Consider the following 20651-nt stretch of genomic DNA (forward strand, 5'->3'; position numbering starts at 1 on the left):
CCATTGCCGTTATCCGAAAGGAAATGGCAATCAACCTTCTTAAGGAATCAGGTATAAAGGGTAATAGTACAGTATGAGAAAGTTAATACTGAAGGCACTGATGATGCACTTGTAATATTCTAAGCTCTTTTTACTGCACAGATTAATTTGGGGCCTCGTTCATGAAGCTGCCTTTAATAAGTTAGGTTTAGCTTAAATTCTCACAATTGACAATACAGTAATAGTTCAGTGAGCTTGTTAAATCTAGCCAGGTTTATTGCATTAAAATTGATCACTTAATTGCACTTTGTTGGGTGAGCAGCAGTGTTGTCGTGTTAATCTTGTATTGTACATGGTACAGTATAGTGATGTTTCATGATAAAAAGAAAATTATGTGCAGCTAAACATTTAAAATGACTGGTAAATACATACATAAAGAACAAACTACTTCATCTACAGTAGTGAAACAGTCTGGTGGTGGGGTTTCTAACTATTTCTAACTGACATGTGAGACTGCAATGTCTGGGGGCCACTAAGAAGTTGCTGTTTTCAGGAATGAATAGTTGATACAGTCTCGAATGTTTAAAGAAAAACAAATGGACTTATGATGGATTTACGCATTTATAAGATGGGAGGTAGAGGATAAATTATAGAGAACAGGTAAGAGTACCTGAGATGTACCTATTAGTGCACGTTCTAAAATATGCACCCAAATATGATTATTGCACAGATGATCTGAGCAGTCTGTGTCTGTTTTGTGGAGAGCAGGACACTCTGGGGGATGCAGTGTCACAAGATGAATGGGTAATTTAGTAGTGAACACTTTAGTTGTATTTTTAAACTTTTTCAACTGCAACTCCAAACATCTTCTAATCAAAATTAAAAATAAATAAATAAAGAAATAGAAGTAGATGTTTTCTAAAAGTTTATGCAAATTAAATGTCCATGGTTTCCATACTTTGTTATGATTTCCTAATTAAACTCTCTACACTGCATTAGTTTTTCTAAACCCTCTACTTTCCTTTGTATTTTTCAGATTGTGTGCAATGGCTGCAGCAGGTGGTTCCTCCACACATGTGTTTCACGGCCATCAACTAAGGTCAACTTTTTTTGTGCAGCATGCACAATGTGAGGACACACAGATGCTTCATTTCCACTGCAGGCGCAACTGGGCCAGCCGCGCAAGAGCCGTGCCCCCGCCAGTAAAATTGCTGTCAAAATTCTGTTACTTCAATGATTCTTCTTTCAACTCCTACTAAATAGTTGGACAAAATAGATGCTTAGGTTTCTAGATTTTTATGGAAAGGGGGGAGATAAAAAGGGGGGGGAGAGTTTTTATTTCAATCCTTTTTATGTTATACTGTTTGCTCCTCCAATAAAAACATTTGATCACAAAAAAAGTTGTTGAGTATGCAGCTGAGAGAGAGAGAGAGAGAGAGAGAGAGAGAGAGAGAGAGAGAGAGACACTAACAGTATAAGTTTGGTATTTTTTGGCACGCTCCTGCTTGATTTACAGAGGGGACACCAAATATTCCAGTGACTGCAAAAAACTGTGCACCTGGAGGAAATGGTGCCCCCTTGTTTTCTGAGAGCAAATGCACAGCAGAGTGACAAAAGTTGATGAGTGTGCATTCAGATGGGAAATAAAAAATAATTATAATCTCCTTTCAAGTTCAACATTTCTGTTATTGGTTTATCTGTCTGTGTGTGTGCGTGTGTGTGTGTGTGTGTGTGTGTGACAGTTGTGAAAAGCTGTCAGGAATTAAATTGCTTACAAATAAATAAGTAAATAAACATTTAGAAGATTGTACTGCATTTAACTGAATTATAAAATAACTGGATTAATTTACACGTAGTAGATTACTTGTGTAGTAATAATAATAAATAAATATAAACAAGAGTGTTTCAATTTGTGCGTTCAACAATTTGGATTGCTTAGCCGAAGTTCTTTTATTTTGTTTTACTTTCTTAGAGAAACGTCTCCAGAGCTGTTGTAGCCTACTCGAGTCTCAGCTAATGCTACCGTGGAACAGAGAGAAGACGGCTTTGGGACTTTTTATTGTTATAAACTTTTCTTATTGATTGCTGCTGTTAGACAATTACATTACCTTTGCTGCTGTAACCATTTCCAACGTTACTGATATTGATATAGTTAGCTGGTTATTGCTGTAGCCGAACCTATATTTAAGTTGTGATAGTTACTGCTGTTATGGATATAGCTATTTGTCCATTGTTGCTATTGCTGTAGCTAAATCTATATTTGAATTGTGATAATCACCAACTATTTTTATTGCGACCAATACTTAGTTGTTATGTTTTGTATATGTGCTTGGCCATTGTAGTGTAATGTTTTAATAATTAAATTAATCCCTTTCAAAATTTTATTGTCTGGCTTCCTTGTCTGCATTTCCACGGTGTTGCTACCCCTGCATTACGAACTTGTCCTAGTGACACCTGTAACACTCTCCCCGCTGCATCACACAGTGCAAGCAAACACAAAGTCACAGCTTGTTCTGTTCAGCCGTGGCCAAAAAGTTTAGCATCACTTAGAATTTATAGGATTGTGACATAATTTAAAATAATACAAATAACTATATTAACATAATTTAGATATTTTATTTAACATAATGTAATAAAGGTCAACCTGAAGCCATAATAGTATAGTACAGTGTTTCATGTTAGATTTCGAAATGTCACATTTTTCAACTTTTTCTCAGTTTTTTGTTAAGTAAGTTGAAAACTACAAAGCGGTGTGTAATGCAATATGTTAATGTAACATTATTCATCAGGTTTTATTTGACTTTATGAAGCAACATTAGTTAATTCTGTAGGGTGATACAAAACTTTGTTTTGACCATAGCTGTAAGGGCTTGCCTACAGGGATTGTGTAGTAAGGGCGCCCTCTAGTGTCTGTTGTATTTCAGTGTTGACAGACCACCATGGGCTGCCTCGTACAGTTTGAACACTGAAAAATATAAAATATTTTTTAACAGTAAACAGCGATCTTCGGGGCAATGTTGGAACAGAGCGTTCCAACATTCTGGGCCAATCGGAAAGGAGGGAGCCGGAGTGCGCCGACTTTGGCGGCCAATCGGAGCGGCCCGTTCCGACTTTCGGCCAATCGGGGCGGGCCGTTCCAACATTCGGCCAATTGGAGCGGGCTGTTCCAACATTTGGCCAATCGAAACGGGCTGTTCCAACATTGGGCGGCCAATCGAATCACGCGGAGCCTGTTCCAACTTTGGAAGGGCAGCGTTTAAAAAAAAACAACTAATTCTAGCTGTCTGCAGACGGAGAGAGGTCAGTTTGGAGTCTTTTATTCATATTTAAATGCTGTTTTTCTATTTTTTTTTTTTTTTTAACTGTCACCAAGTATGTCGACCGTATAATCTTTTAATTTAGTCGTGTGGTTTTTTTCGCCGAATGACAATGCTGTATTGTTGTCGCTGGTCTGTAGACTTTTGTGCGTTTGTTTTTTGTATTTTTATTTATATTTTTTTCCTTGGCCGCTTGTATTATTATTATTATTGTTAATATTTTAAAAAGTAAAAAACAACAACAACAAAACACGAGTATTCGGCGTTGTGTTTAGGTATGCGCTATTAGCATTTCGTTGAGATCAAGCGTTTATCATTCATTAATGTATTGCTTTTGTTGTACTAGTATTACCGTGTGTATTGGGCTTTGCATATTTAGCTGTGCATACTATTTCGTGGAGATCAAGTGTTTAGTATTGAAAGTTTTTGCTTTTGATCTATTGCAGGTGTAACAAGGGTAGCTTAAGTTAAATATATGGATGCTGACAGGTGGGGAAGCAGTACAGGACCTTCGTTGTAGGCAGCATAATTTAATGCTGTATTGATAGTTATCAGCCTATCATTCTAATTCCAGGTCTGGTTTTCTTTACGACCCTGTAGCTAGCCGGAGGGTGCGAGATCTCACTTAGGGGATCTCGCGGGAATGTTAATGTAGAAGCTACGTGCAGTGTTTTCCTGTACTGTGCATTTATGAGAAGCCCTGTTAAACGTCCCTCCCGATGTGTTTTAATTGCAGGTGAGAACGTAATTTAGTATAGCGAAGGCATACTGAGGTGTTTTGGGGATGGGGATATTGTTATAATGTGTCATACCGCATTTGTGGCTGCGATTTGAAATATGTGTTCGGGATAATGACGGACGCACGGGGACTCGCAGACCAAATTGTAAACAAAGAAAACGTAATTTGTGACATGTTCCTTGAGTAAGAGGGTATAACGATGATTTATTAGTTAATACTGCTTGAAATTCTGTAACAATAGTCTAGTAGAGAGTTTGTATTTCACTTTATGCTTTTGTTTCTGCGTGTTAAAAGTGAAAGTAAAGTGCATGGACAACGAGATCTCACTTAGGGGATCTCGCGAGAATGTTAATGTAGAAGCTACGTGCAGTGTTTTCCTGTACTGTGCATTTATGAGAAGCCCTGTTAAACGTCCCTCCCGATGTGTTTTAATTGCAGGAGGACAAAATAAAGAGCCATTGAACTGACCAGCAAGCTTGGGAGTATCGTGTTAAACCAAGCTACACACTTTCACACAACGCAGAGCATCTGAATGGGTGGAGCCAGGCCCAGGAGTACTGCATGATAGACAATCTGTAAAGTAGCCACCACCCTGACTTGACAGTAGTTTATATTTAAAGGGGAATTTTAAAGTAGAATAGCCCAGTTTGCTATACCTTGTTTAGCCAGTAGGTTAATATATATATAACTCAGCCAGCTATATAATCGACCCTAAGTAAGGCTTACATATTAGTGAACCCTGTTTACTGATATAGTCACGTTAATGAGTAGGGGTTACATTTTTTTTCTGGTGCCGTGACCCGGATAGCTGGCACTATAGTTATTAGGGGTTAGTAATAGTTTATTAAATAAATAAATAAATAAATAATTTTATTTATGGAGCCGTCCCAGTCCACCTCCACCCAGCCAAAGATGTTCACCCCAGCGAGACAGGAACTACTGGCAGCACCATATGCAGATTACTCAGTAACCATGGAGACGCTGCAGGGACAAGGACCTTTACCTTATTCAGATCACATGACCCCTCCTGCCCATGGAGGAGCAGTCATGCCCTACACGAGCCAAGGGCCAAGCCATCTGGGGTGCCCCGCCACCACTATACACCAAGTAAAGGGCGTCCCGATCTTTAGTGGGGGGGCGGACTGCCGACTGGATATCGAAGATTGGATTAAAGATGCCCAGTATTTGTTAGAAGCCTCCTCTGTTCCCTCCACACTGCAGTTCTCCACCATTGTGAGGCACTTGGGGGGTGGTGCAAGAAAGTTGGTCCTGAACCTGCCCCTAAATGAGCAGTATATGGCCAGGGTCTTCGAAGAGTTGAGGGCGGAATATAGTGATTGCCATTTGTCTTTCGACCCAATGGCAGATTTCTACGAGAGGCGGCAGAGACCCCAGGAGACAGCCACTGAGTATGCGATCGAATTAGAAGCTCTGCTGCGCACCATTGAAGAAAGGATCTATCACAACCGCCCCTTTCCTGACCGGGACTATAAGCTTACCCAGCAGTTTATGAGGGGCGTGAAAGATAGGGAAGCCAGAGAAAGGATAGCCCAGATGCGGCCCCGGTATATGAAGTTCAGGGAGCTTCAGGCAGAACTGCGACAGTTGACGCGGGAAAGGATGTCTTCGGGGGGCAGCAACAAACCTCGTAACGCTCAGAGCTTACCCCAGATGGCTAAGGAGGCTGGCCCTGCCCGGGGGCAGTCCACTACTACCGCCCCAGAGGCTGGGCTGTCGCAGGAGCAGGCTATACTGAATCTCTCGGCTCTTGTTCAAGAGATGGCGGCCAACCAGCGGAAACTTGAAGACAAGATAGGAGGATGGGAGAAGAATTGCACCACCAACATGGCTTATCCGACTAGAGGAGGGAGGGGCTACCCCCGCACACCACCTTACCCCGGGGCTGGAAGGCCTAACGAGCCAGTGGTGTGTTTTAACTGTGGACAGGAGGGCCATATCAAGAGAGGCTGCCGTAACCCAACAGTGCCTGCCCATCCAAAGGGGGCCAGCACTGTAGACCCCCCGCCTTTAAACTAGTTCCTCCCCCTACTGCGGAGCGGGTAGAGGGGACAACAAACTTAGGGAGCTCCAGCACCTGGACAACAGAGGCTACACGGCAGCTGTCAGCTAAAGGGAGCCCGTGGAAGGAAAAGAGAAACCCTGTGCACACCCTTGTTGGCCCAACAAACGAAGACCACATCCGGGTGTGTGGCGTAACTTGCACTGCCCTGATTGACTCTGGGTCGCAGATAACATCTGTGACTGAAGACTTCTGGCAAAGGCATCCCGAGTTGAGGTCACGGAAGCCTGAAGAGGTCAACGTAGATATCGAGGGGGCAGGCGGCCAGAAGGTACCTCACAAAGGAGTCCTTAAAGTGGACATATCCTTTTTGGGCCAAGTTTACCAGGGAGTTCCAGCATTTGTCGTACCAGCCACCCCATATAGGAAGGATGTCCCTGTCCTCCTGGGCACAAACGTGATCAGAGCTAGTAAAGAAGACCTAATGAAGCGCTGGGGTAGGGGATTCTCCCGCAAGGTGAAAGAGAAGTCTGCGGCCTGGCATGCAGCATATCAAAGGGTGACTGCACAAAGAGCATCTTGCCACCAGCACCGGGTGGGTTGTGCCCGTTACGTGGGGAGTAAAGCATTAACGATAGGACCTGGACAGCAGATGGATGTACCAGTTCACGCCCCTTGGTCGACAGGGTGGAGCCCATACACTGTGCTCCTCGAAGGCACACAGGACTGCCTCCTCCCCGATGGCCTGGGGGTGGGAAGGTCAGTGGCAGATGTAAAAAATGGGAAAACCGTAGTCTGTGTGTACAACCTGGGACGATTGCCTGTAGAGGTGAAAAGAGGCTGCCAGCTTGCAGAAATGTCATTGGTGGAGTGAATAATGCCCATGGAACACTCTCAACTAGTTGTGCCCAAAGGAAATGCAACCCCGACGGAAGCCACGATGGAAGACCAAACCCTGCCTGAGGTGAGCTTGGATGAGGTGGCCCTTCAGAACGAGACCCAAGTACAGAAATTAAAGGAACTACTTTGTCGACATTCTGACGTGTTCTCCAAGAGCGATCTGGATCTTGGATGCACCTCTACGGTGCAGCACGAAATACCATTCGCCGGCGCAGTATCATGACGTCCGCAAACACCTCCAGGACATGGAAGCAGCAGGGGCAATCGGCCCTAGCAAGAGCCCGTATGCTTCTCCGATCGTGGTAGCCCAAAAGAAAGATGGCTCGATCCGCCTGTGCATGGACTACAGGCAGCTAAACTCAAAGACGGTGCGGGATGCCTTCCCACTGCCCCGGATCGAAGAAGCCCTGGACGCATTGGGCGGAGCAAAGTTTTTTACCACCCTAGACCTCACAGCAGGCTACTGGCAAGTGGAGGTAGCAGAACACGATCGCCACAAGACAGCCTTTACGACTCCAATGGGCCTCTATGAGTGCAATCGAATGCCCTTTGGACTTCAGAATGCCCCGGCTACCTTCCAGAGGCTTATGACCAGCTGTTTGGGGGACCAGAATTTTTCCACCCTCTTACTATACTTAGATGACATCATAATCTTCAGCCAAACGTTTGAGGAACACCTTGAAAGGTTGGAGAGAGTTTTCTGTCGTCTGAAGGAGCATGGACTAAAACTTAAGCCGAAGAAATGCCATCTTCTTCGGACCCAAGTCCGGTACCTGGGGCACATTGTGTCAGAGAGAGGGATAGCCACTGACCCTGAAAAGGTGCGACAAGTACAGGACTGGAAGACCCCCGCCAACCGTAAAGAAGTGTTGCAGTTCCTGGGGTTCGCTGGGTACTACCGGCGGTTCATTAGAGGCTTTTCGCAGCTGGCAGCTCCCTTATTCAAACTCACTGGGGGGCCCCAAAAGGGGAAGAAGAAAGCTCGACTGTTGAACTGGCCACCAGCTTTCGAGTGGACTGAAGACTGTGAAAATGCTTTCAGGGCCCTGAGAGAGAGGCTCACCACCACCCCGGTCCTGGGTTATGCCAACTATAATCTGCCGTTTCTTCTGCAGACTGACGCGTCATTAGAAGGGTTAGGGGCAGTCCTTGATCAAGTCCAAGACGGTAAAGAGAGGGTGATTTCGTTTGCCACCCGCCGCCTGTCACCTGCAGAACGAAGGTACCCGGCCCACAAGCTAGAGTTTCTAGCTTTAAAGTGGGCAGTGGCAGAGAAATTCAAGGACTACCTCTATGGACACAAATTTACAGCTCAGACTGATAACAACCCTTTGGCATACGTGACCAGCTCCGCCAAATTGGATGCCACTGGACAGAGGTGGGTGGCTCAGTTGGCCATGTTCGATTTTGACGTCCAATACAGGCCGGGAAGGAGCAACGCCAACGCGGACGCCCTTTCCAGGATGCCCCAGAGCAAGGTCGCGGAGGCCCTCCAAGCAGGCTGCCAGGTGGCAGGCGTCCCCAGACCGCCAGTGAGAGATGATCAGTTGGAGAAGGGACTGGAAGTGATACCCAGTATGTCCCTACAGGAACTACGAAACCATCAGGCCAACGACATTGCCATTTCGAGAGTGTTGTTCCACAAATCCCGACCCAGGGTGCCAAATCCTCTTGCTCGAAGGAAAGAGAGTCCAACGGTACGACTGCTACTAAAACAATGGGACCGGCTGGTAATAAAAGATGGAGTGTTATTCCGGAAATCCCGTAGTCCAGAGGGGAATGAGGTGTTGAGGATAGTCCTACCGGAGAGCATGCAGGATGAGGTAATCAGGAAGCTTCACAATGGGATGGGGCACCCCGGAGTCGAGAGAACAACCGACCTAGTTCGAGCACGGGGGTACTGGCCCCAAATGTACACCGCCATCAAGCAGTGGTGTGAGGGCTGTGAACGCTGCTGCTTGCGCAAGGTGCCTGCACCAACTGCCCGGGCTCCGCTGACCTCCATCCACACCAGCAGGCCACTGGAACTTGTATGCATCGATTTCCTGACCCTGGAGCGATCCCGAGGAGGATACGAGCATATCCTGGTAGTGACTGACCATTTTACCAGGTACGCTCAAGCCTATCCAACGAAAGACCAGAGAGCCTCCACGGTTGCCCAAGTCTTATGGAAGAGGTATATCTGCCACTACGGGATCCCAGAGAGGATACATGCAGACCAGGGCAGAAACTTCGAGAGTGATCTCATCCGGCAGCTGTGCAAAGTCTTGGGTATCGTGTGCAGTAGAACAACCCCTTACCACCCCCAGGGAAACGGGACCACCGAACGGTTCAACCGCACCCTCCTGAACATGTTGGGCACTTTAAAACCGGAGCAGAAGGTGGACTGGAAGGACCACATTGAGGCATTGACTCATGCCTATAATTGCACCAGGCACGAGTCCACTCAGTACACTCCGTTCCTGCTCATGTTTGGGAGACACCCCAGACTGCCTATCGACCTTATACTTGATACTAGGTCATCCGAGGAAGAATTGGGTTACGAAGACTACGTTGTGCAGTTCCAGTATGCACTACAAGAAGCATACCACCTAGCATCTCTTCACTCCCGTAAAGCTAAAGCTGACCAGAAGAGAAAATACGATGAGAAGGCAACGGAGGTCTATTTTCGGCCAGGGGACCGAGTCCTGGTAGCTAATAAGAGCCAGCGGGGTAAGCAGAAGCTTGGGGACAAGTGGGAAAGGAGACCTCATATAGTAGTGAGGAAGCAGGGAGACCTACCAGTGTATACGCTGAGGCCAGAAGATGGTGGCGAAGAACGCACATTACACCAGAATCTCCTAAAACCTTGCACATTCGTCCCAGAGTTATCTGAAGGAGCCACCACTAGCAGCCAGCCACTCCATCAACAGTCACCCAACGGCGATTCAGAGAGTGAGAGGTCGGACTGGGATGGGGAGGATACCCAGGGGGGGATGTTGAAAACCATACGGAGGCCTCAGGCAGGGCAAGAGGTAGTGAAGGTAGCCCTGTAGATAGGGAGAGCTTCAATAGCCATACCACTAGTGATCAGTCCCCTGATAGAGTAGGCCCCTCAGAAAATATATTTAGGGATAATGATAGGGACTGGACTGAGACACACGGACATGATTGGGAGGTTTCAGCAGAGGACGATGAACCAGACAACCACACCGAACAAACTCCACCCCTCCCAAGACGGTCACAGCGGGTGCGTCGGGCACCAAATAGACTGTCCTTGGAAAGCCATGTTATAGACCCTAATTCTCTGGAGTACCACAGCAAGATTGCCCGAGGGAGAGAGATTTGGGAACTGCACAAGGAAAAGAAGGGACTGAATTAGTTTAAGCTGGAGAAAATTATTGAAGCCACATGCTATGTAAAATATATTGTGTAAATGACTAAGCCGTCATTCTGTAAACCGGGGGAGGGTGTAACAAGGGTAGCTTAAGTTAAATATATGGATGCTGACAGGTGGGGAAGCAGTACAGGACCTTCGTTGTAGGCAGCATAATTTAATGCTGTATTGATAGTTACCAGCCTATCATTCTAATTCCAGGTCTGGTTTTCTTTACGACCCTGTAGCTAGCCGGAGGGTGCGAGATCTCACTTAGGGGATCTCGCGGGAATGTTAATGTAGAAGCTACGTGCAGTGTTTTCCTGTACTGTGCATTTATGAGAAGCCCTGTTAAACGTCCCTCCCGATGTGTTTTAATTGCAGGTGAGAACGTAATTTAGTATAGCGAAGGCATACTGAGGTGTTTTGGGGATGGGGATATTGTTATAATGTGTCATACCGCATTTGTGGCTGCGATTTGAAATATGTGTTCGGGATAATGACGGACGCACGGGGACTCGCAGACCAAATTGTAAACAAAGAAAACGTAATTTGTGACATGTTCCTTGAGTAAGAGGGTATAACGATGATTTATTAGTTAATACTGCTTGAAATTCTGTAACAATAGTCTAGTAGAGAGTTTGTATTTCACTTTATGCTTTTGTTTCTGCGTGTTAAAAGTGAAAGTAAAGTGCATGGACAACGAGATCTCACTTAGGGGATCTCGCGAGAATGTTAATGTAGAAGCTACGTGCAGTGTTTTCCTGTACTGTGCATTTATGAGAAGCCCTGTTAAACGTCCCTCCCGATGTGTTTTAATTGCAGGAGGACAAAATAAAGAGCCATTGAACTGACCAGCAAGCTTGGGAGTATCGTGTTAAACCAAGCTACACACTTTCACACAACGCAGATCATCTGAATGGGTGGAGCCAGGCCCAGGAGTACTGCATGATAGACAGTCTGTAAAGTAGCCACCACCCTGACTTGACAGTAGTTTATATTTAAAGGGGAATTTTAAAGTAGAATAGCCCCAGTTTGCTATACCTTGTTTAGCCAGTAGGTTAATATATATATAACTCAGCCAGCTATATAATCGACCCTAAGTAAGGCTTACATATTAGTGAACCCTGTTTACTGATATAGTCACGTTAATGAGTAGGGGTTACACAACGTTTTATAATATTAACTACTTATTTGTTCTTGCCTTCACAGAGTGATTATTAACTATTTGAAAGGTAAAGTGCTATCTCTTTATATCTCCATGTAAAATTAATTCTACTGCATGTGTTTATTATTATTATTATTATTATTATTATTACACTGTGTAACAATTTTTTTTTTTGTTCCTGGGTAGTAAGTGTTATTTCCTAATTGCTTATGCCTCAAAAGTATAGAAAATGGCTATTATTCCCCACAAACTTTGCTTTTGTGACCAGGACAGTGATATTTTGAAATTTACCTATTTTCCAGAACATTCCAGATAGATTCAGTGCTGAGTAAACTTGGAGTAACTTCTAGAACTTTCCAGTAATGATAAATAGTAGTATAAATACAGGGGCCTTAAACCCACCAGTTCAGTTTAGTTCCAGCTGCCTAAGTGGATACATATCTGCACTTTTCTGAGATGGCATCAAGGTCATAGGTGGCATTCCTGATGGGTCTCTGTGGCAAAGTGGTAATGACGTGCAGGTGAGTGCAGTGCAGAAGAATCACACAGACAACGTTGGTACAGGTGCAAGGGTGTTTATTTAATTTAATAAATGTCCAGAGCATTAAGGCAAAACCTGCAAATAATAATAGTGCTGGAAGTGATACAGCGGCGTGTATCACTTCTATTTGTAAATCCTACGGGTTTGACCCGCAACCCCAAAGTCCCGTTCAGACACCCACACTAAACACAAACACAAAGACAGTGCGTGATTAAAGTGCTAAAGGTGCAAACAAAAGACAGTTCCTGTAGTGAAAAGGTGCGTGGTGAAGTCCGGGTTTTTCGCTGGCCGGCGGCTGCAGCTCCGGATCGTGCTCAGTAATCTTTGTGAGAAACGACACACAAGACAAACAGTGTAAATACACAGACAAGCAATCACTCACGGTTTTAGCACAAACAAGACGGGCTCCTTCTAGGTTATTTGGTTTAACCATCTGCAAAGGAACAGATCACTCAAGCCATGCCCCCTATTTATACCCTCGCCCATGACCCCGAGGTTAACGAGCGCATCCGCTCCTCCAGTCCTCGGATGCCACGCCGCTTACCGTCTGGGTCACTGAGCTCGGGTGCCATGGCTCCGCCCCCTTCCGAACTGACCGACTTCCATCTACCCTACGGAATAAATTGTCGTGCCATTTCATTAAGGGTACTCTGTTCCTCGTATACCGTGCTCTCACAGATCGAGAGGGAGATCTAACACTAAGACTCATTCGATCTCTGTCACAGTCTCCAAGGCGGTTTTACCAAGTTTCCCTGCTATCTTTGCCTTTGGGACAGCAGGGACACCAAGGCGCACTACCACAGGCGGGACTGGCCACAGCGGACCGAGTTCTCTGTGGGGAGGAACAACGTCAAGTGGGAGCCACTGGTGGACCCCCGGAAGGTGCTGATGCCACCACTGCACATCAAATTGGGCCTTATGAAACAATTTGTCAGAGCTCTAGATAAGGAGTCGGCAGCCTTCAAGTACCTTCAAGACTTCTTCCCTAAGCTTATAAATCTTTTGTAGTCATTTTTGTATTACTTTAGTATAAATACATGTTAATTTGGATTCATATGTTGTTTTTTCTGACTTTATGTGAACGAAAAGACACAAATTTGCCCGTTTTCTCATTGAAAATAGGTAAATTTCAAAATATCACTGTCCTGGTCACAAAAGCAAAGTTTGTGAGGAATAATAAACATTTTCTATACTTTTGAGGCATAAGCAATTAGGAAATAACCCTTACTACCCAGGAACAAAAATTGTGTTACATAGTGTTGTTATTATTATTATTATTATTATTATTATTATTATTATTATTATTATTATTAATGCTGCATACACTCAGTGTTATGAGTGTGTGAATTTGGCTTAGTGTGTTTAGTTATGCATACTATTATTGTGTCTATTAAAATGTTCATCATTCATTAATGTATAGCTTTTGTTGTGCTAGTATTAAAGTGTGTATTGGGCTATGTGTATTGTATTTATCTATCCAGGTATCCCAAGTGAAACTCACACTGCTGAAGGGTATGATAATATTAACTACTGTCATTCCCTGCCATGCAGCGGCCAATGTACTTTCAAATTTAAATCCAATGGTAAAGTCAACGGTAAAGATAAGTGCTTCGTCTCTAAGCCTATCTCGGTGTAAAGGGAATTGTAGCTAATGTGTGTGTGTGTGTGTGTGTGTGTGTGTGTGTCTGTGTGTCTGTTTACAGCCATCATTATTATTAATGCTGTATACACTAAGTTGTTTTTTATTCCCACACATTGACATTCCTAAAAGCTGAAATACTACTTAATTCATCACCCCCTTTATTTATTTTCCAAACTGTACTTGCATTGAATAAATTATAATTTATAAAGAATGAATGCATATGTCAGAAAATATCTAGATGAGCTTAATCAACTTTGTTCTTCAGAGTAATAAGTAGTAACGTGTAAGTTGTATTCCAGTTACCAACAATGGAAGCAACACCATCCTTTCGAAGGGTGCCAGGGTCCAAGGACCTGCTCCTCCAGCACACGCCCGAAGCTGCCAGTGTCTCCGCTGCCATTAAGGCGGCCACTGTGCGCTTTGTGGCAAAGGCACCGGAAGAGGTCCGGAGGGATGCCGTGGCCCATGTCGTGTCGCAGGGAGGTGACCCCGGGAACAGCATGCTGGTCCTCAGCCAGAGTACCATGCAGTTTGGTAAGTACCGGGGTCAAACCTTCCAGTGGCTCCTGGCAAATGACATGGGCTACGCTGTGTCCCTGGTGACCAGCCACCAGAGGGAGCGGGAGGGTGACAGCTCCATGTCACCCTACATGGCGAACAAGGACACCCTACCAGCTAAGCCTGTGCTTTCCCTGATGTTGCCTCGGCTGTCAGGGACCGGAGAGCACAGGACGTAGCCCGGCTGCGCTCCTCCCAGCCCGGTCAGGAGGACCAGCGCCTTGTGGCCTTTGGGGTGCTCAAGGACCTCACCTGGAGGGATCTGTACGAGGCTACGGACAAGGAGAAGAGAGGGTTTGTATTGCACAAGTATTAATCTTATTTTTTGTTATGTAACCAAAAATTCAGACACAAATCTAACACTTTGTGTATGATGTCTCGCAGCTACGTCAAATGGCTCCGGCGTCAAACACCCCGAACCGGAACGCAGATGGAGGCGTTGCAGAAATACATCCTGCGGCGAGCCCAGGAGTCCCGGTCCCCAGCGTCGTCGCAGGCTGGGTCTTCACAGGCTGTCCCCACGCAGCTTGCGCCCTCTCGGCCTGCTTCCCCTCGGCTTGGGACCTCGCAGCCGTCCCTGACCCCTGTGCGGTCACCACTGGTGAGCAGCCTCCATTTGCGTCCGAGGACGCCGAAGGTCGTGCCTCGTGCACCTTCAGCTCAAGGTAGGTGTTATACTTAATTTCACTATTATTTCCTCATTCATCATGTACATGGCATTATTATTATTATTATTATTATTATTATTATTATTATTATTATTATTTATTTTTTTCTACTTTCCAGGGGTGTCCAATCGCCAGCCAGCTTCGCCTGCCTTCTGGGAGGAGGTCACAGATACGGAGCTGGTTGCCATCTGCGACGTAGCCCCTCCCAGTAAGTATAACACTCAATTTTAATGTCAGAATCACATATTGTACAGTATTGACTTTCATATTTTAGATGATTTTATGACTGTTTTGTGTTGCTGTGTTCATTAGCTAACGACTGAGTTCCTTGAACGTGGTAAGGTAGGTCTTGGTGACAGACCCTGTGTCTTCACTGTACATTAAAATCGCATCACTCTCTGCCCTTTTTCACTCTCCTGGCTGACTGCCCTGCACAATGCGAATGACTCCTCTCCCACCTCGGATTGCCCCTCCATCCTTTCTCACATTACGCACTCGTGGATTGCTTGCATGTTTTTAGTGGTGTTGTAGTTTGTGGCACAGTAGATTTTAATGCAAATCACTACAGCATGCTTGCTTGCTTGCTTGCTTGCTTGCTTGCTTCAATCATTTTAGAGTGTATAGTGCATGTATATCATTAGTAACATGTCAAATCTATGTGTGTGTGTGTGTGTGTGCTCTACAAGCCGGTCCTGTACAGTTCCCTCATGTCCAACAGCACTCCCAACCGACGGCTGAACCGGCAAAGCAGCCTTCGCAAACGCAACCAGCACAGAGTGCTGAGGTGCATATATGTTTGTTTTTATTTTTCCTGCAGGTGCTTCTTCCTGAAGCATGGAAGCAGTCGCTGCCCAAGGAGCAGCACGAGTGGATCACCAGGGCACTGTTCATCAGGAACAGGATTGGGAAGCTGGAGCTGACCTCGGACCTGCGTCTGTGGTGGTTCCCTCCCCAGCCCTGGCTGATCCACAATCAGCCTCCAGCATTGCCAGGCCCCTTCTTCTGCCATCCTCTGTTTCTCTGGATGCCCTACCGCATGTGGGCATTCAAGCTGATGTGCACGCAGCCCGAGTGCCTCGGCCACAAGCTGACTGGCGCCGGGCTATACAAGACCATCCGGAGGGTCTTGAGCATTGACGGTTGGTACGACATGGCCACGGAGTACCTGGAGTGCCGTCAGTGCAAGAAGAAGGTGGCTGGCTGGTCCGGTCATGTGCTGAATCAGCTGGATCCAGCTCATCGGAGCCACTTCACGGCGATTCTCACGTACCGGTAAGTGTAAAGTGTTTTTTTTTTTTGTTTTTTTTTTCATTTAAAAAAAAGAAAACATTTAGTTACTTCTGTTGAATGATGCACATTTAATAACCGTGTCTTGCAGGCTGTCTTGCGACATGAGGGTGCTGAGGCTGATGCGGGAGTGCACTCTGGGAAACAGTGCCACCCAGCTGTACAATACTGGATGCAGCGGTCCCTGCAGTACCTTGCCGAGTTTGAGTCCTTCCTGGCCCAGGGCATCGTGCAGCCCAACATCATCGCACCCCCTCCCATTCTGCTAGTGCCCAGACCCCGATGGCTGCTGAGAGTGTACGGCTACGACGTCCTCTCGCGGCTTGAAGAGGTCAAGGCCAGGGTCACCTCCACGTTCGGGTCCATCCTGAAAATGGACTCGACCAAGAAGGTAAAAATAATTTGTTAACCCCATCATATGTTTATACAGAACATTTGCACACCAAATTATTATTTTTTTTTTTAAAAAACAAAAAAACACTAAATTCTGTTGATTTTGTATGCGTTTTCAGGTGACAAAGAAGCTTGCGGGTGCTGCTGCCGGCACGGCTGCCTGGTCCACCAACGTGGGGAACGAGTTTGGGCAGGTCCTCATGTCCGTGCTGACCTCGCACGAGAGTGAGGGCCTGCTCCCCATGGCTACCGGGCTGATGCAGCGGTACCAGAAAGCCGGCAAGGCTCCCCCTAAGCTCCTCTACGTGGACCATGACTGCTGCTCCCTCGGCGGGGTGTTGAAGGCTGCTGCCATGTTCCCGGATTGGGACCAGCAGGCTGCACCACGGAGAGCCACCAGCTGTACGGCACCTTGTCTGCCGCCATCTTTCAGTGGGCCGAGGAGGACGTTGCCCTGCTGATGGAGGCCAAGCGGTCGGAGCTCGAGGGGAAGCAGCGGGCGTTCGGCCTGACGGACGCCGAGGTCTCGAGCCGCATCTCCAAGAAGGAGCTGGCTCTCCACTGTCGCCGCCGGACTCGGGGAGCGGAGGAAACAGCACAGCTCTTGGAGGAGCTGATTGAGACCTTCGACGGTGAAAAGGGTCTGGACACGATGGGCATCCTGCTGCTGGACCACGACCGCATCCAGGCCATCTGGCTGGTGCAGAGACGTCACCTCCACTGCATCCAGGACCCCCCAGGTGTACAGCTGTACACCAAGATTGGGCAGCTCAAGAAGGGAGGCGTGACGCTGCCGGTCTACAGCTGCGCGCGCGGGTCGACTTCCTTGGAGTCTTTCCATCTCCACCTCAACCGCTTCATCCCAGGTAAATAACCAATATTGACGCGTACTGTATGTTTTGGGAAGCTGTGTCGTGAGAGCAAATTTCCGTCATTTTGTGAGTTTTCAGTATTACAGTGGGCGTTTCTCTTGTGTTTTTCAGGTACCAGTGCAAGTGCCATGCACTTTCAGGCGTACCTGCTGGAGGGGCTGGTGAGGTGGAATGAGGACCACGCCGCAGCTGCAGTGGAGGGACCAAGACAGATCCTGCACAGCTACAGTGACTCCCTGCAGCACGCCCTCAATGGATTGAGCCAGAAACTTCTTGGCTGTAGTCTGGTTGAGGATTTCACCAAGCCTGGCGAGTACACAGGTATGTACCAGCATTTACTTGTCAACTGCTTGTAACTGTGACTACGAAAACAATAAAGCTGCTTACACTTTTTTTTTTTTTTTCTTTCCAGGCGAGCTCATTGGAGTTGAGGACCTGTACTCGCAGACATGCAGCGTGCTGCAAGTCGTCGACTTGGACCCGGACGCTCCGGACGATGAGGATCTGGACGTTGAGGATGAGGGGTTTGAGCATGACGTGGACAACGAGGTCGAGGACCCCACCATCCCTGGCCTCGTTCACCCGCTGGCAGTGCCATCCGCGCCCCAAGTCTCAGTCGTTTCCCCTGGCGTCTCCCCGGGATCTCACTCCTGCTGGTTCACCTGTGAGAGATCCTGAGGTGAGACTAATGCATAGATGTTAAACATATTTGTTTTTTACATGCTGTTACACAAAAGCCAAAATTTACGCTAATACACATCTAAGTACAATTTTATTTCTCTGTTTCCAGGAGTCATATGGACCTGATGGTTCCCCGGGGTACCAGCACGTCCAGCGCCTGACCAGCAGTCTGGTGAGCCTGCGTGGCTTGGCATGTCTGACGGAGCAGAAGGTAGATGAGCTGATTCAGCTGTGGAGTCTCCTCCCCGAGGGAGATAAGCAGCGTCTCACCTACCGTGCCCGTCACCAGGACAGGCTGATTGAGGGGCGATTCAAGGCAATGAAGGCCACCTCCTCTGTCACCCCGGGCATGGACAGCCTGAAACGGTGAGTTAGTTCATGTGTAATGTCATTACAGTAGTACAAAAATAAAGAGAGAAAAAAAAATTTGCATACACACACAAAACCCTAAAATAAACATTGAAGTACCCATTGATATTAAACTTTTACTCCTCTTGCTTGGTTGCAGGTGCCTGCTCGGACAGGGCTCGGGACCTGCCAGGTGGCCACAGACAAGCAGACTCGTCGAGGCCATCTGCATCCAGCTCTGCCGCCTCCACCCATCCCCCACCAAGTCCAAAGGTGTGTGGACTTCCCGGTGGGCGGCTATCCTCGGCGACTACTCCAAAGTCCGAGAGCTGGTGCTGGGCAGCCCGAGGCTCATGGAGAAGACCACCCTCCAGCTGTTCGAGTTGAATCAGCACACCCTTTCTCAATGGTAAGTTTCGTCTCTTGACTGGACACTGATGACATTACACTTCGAAAAGCGTAGTGTTGAGATGTCCTTTAAGAATGACAACATCTCGATCGCTATACAGTTTGAGGTTAAAGGCTGAAAGAAAAACGCACATAATCTACACAACTACCACAAACAAGTTTTTGTTGAAACGTTAAACTGACAATGTCATGCATTTGCTGTGTTTTAGGCACAACAAACGGCAGAAGGGGCAGGAGCAGGCTGTCCTTCAGCAGGGGGTGGAACCCCCTAGCGCCAGCGCAGTGGACCCAGAGCCTCAACCTCAGCCAACACTGCGGGTCAGGCAAAGCAGCAGAAATGCCCTGGGGCCACAGCGCAGACCGCAGTCCTGGACCACTCGGCCACCCCTGCACAACATCCCACTTCATCTCCGTCCACCTCTTCAGCTGCTGGTGCTGCTGCTTCTGCTGCTGCTGCTGCTCCTCCCGTGCCCAGGACCACCAGCTGGCGACACAAGAAGAGGGCAGAGGAGGAGGAGGAGGGGGGCTCCAACACCGGGAAGAGAAAGTATGAGCGGAAGAGAGCAGAGAACTTGTGTTCTCTGTGCGGACAGCCAAAGCGGAAGGAGTTTGGCCAGTTCTCCCAGTTTTTACAGTTTCTAATTATTGTAAATTATTCATAATTATTTTAAGAATTTTTTTGTCTCACAACTGCAACTTGCCCATATTGACTCAGGAGAGATGAAGGCAAGCACTCCCTTTTTTTAAAATATTTATTATGGTGGTTCATTGTTTCTTTTTTCTGTTTTGTGTTCTAATGTACCCCATCAAACCTATATAGCATTTCATTCAGCACAAGTTGGACTTTCCTCTGGTCAAAGCCCCTACGTGTAAAGCTGATTGTAATATTGAACCACAAGTTAATGTAAACACTAAAATGCATATATTATAATCAGTTTAAGCTGTTTTGTTTGCTATGTTGAAAGCTGTATTGTTGAATTTGTCTTTCAATGTAATAAAATATTTCTAGTATGTTATTCATATATTGCACTACCTGCTCCACTGTTTAAAAAGTATCAGTATCTCTGGACATCACTCATAAACACGTTGGGTTTACCACTATGTCCTTGGATGTTCGGCTGATGTAATCAAGACACCCAGACAGGTGGGGGGTGAAACACTGAACACTGAAACAAAAGATCATCTTGCTGGTTGCATGAGATATGCCTTTAATTTCTATTCATTCAATGTAACAAAATAATTTCCTGTAATAAATATATATGTATGTAATAATTTGTATGTATTCAATGTAACAGAATAATTTCCTCTAATACATATATATGTAATTGTTTGGTGTGGATTTAAACACTGAAATGCATATATTCTAATCAGTTTTGTTCCAGATGTACCTGTTTTGTTTACTATGTTGAAAACTATATTGTGTTTCAATGCAATTAAATATTTCTAGTTTACAACAAGTATGGTATTCATATTTCATACTACCTGCTCCACTGTTTAAAAAGTATCGGTATCTCTGGACATCGCTTTTCTCATAAACACCTGCACTGAACATTGAAATAAAAGTTGTATACCTATTGCACGAGATATGCCTTTAATTTCCATTAATGCAATGTAACAGAACAATGTCCTGTAATAAATTGTATGTAATTGCGTGGTGTGGATTTAATGCATTTTTCATCTGTGGTTTTATCTTTTTTTTTTGTACACATGTTAATATTTATAAATAAAATACATTCTTATTTTTAAGTACATTGTATTGCTTCATTTCATTTTAA

The sequence above is a fragment of the Acipenser ruthenus genome, chromosome 7 (assembly GCF_902713425.1).
Source record: "Acipenser ruthenus chromosome 7, fAciRut3.2 maternal haplotype, whole genome shotgun sequence".
Taxonomy (NCBI): Eukaryota; Metazoa; Chordata; class Actinopteri; order Acipenseriformes; family Acipenseridae; genus Acipenser; species Acipenser ruthenus.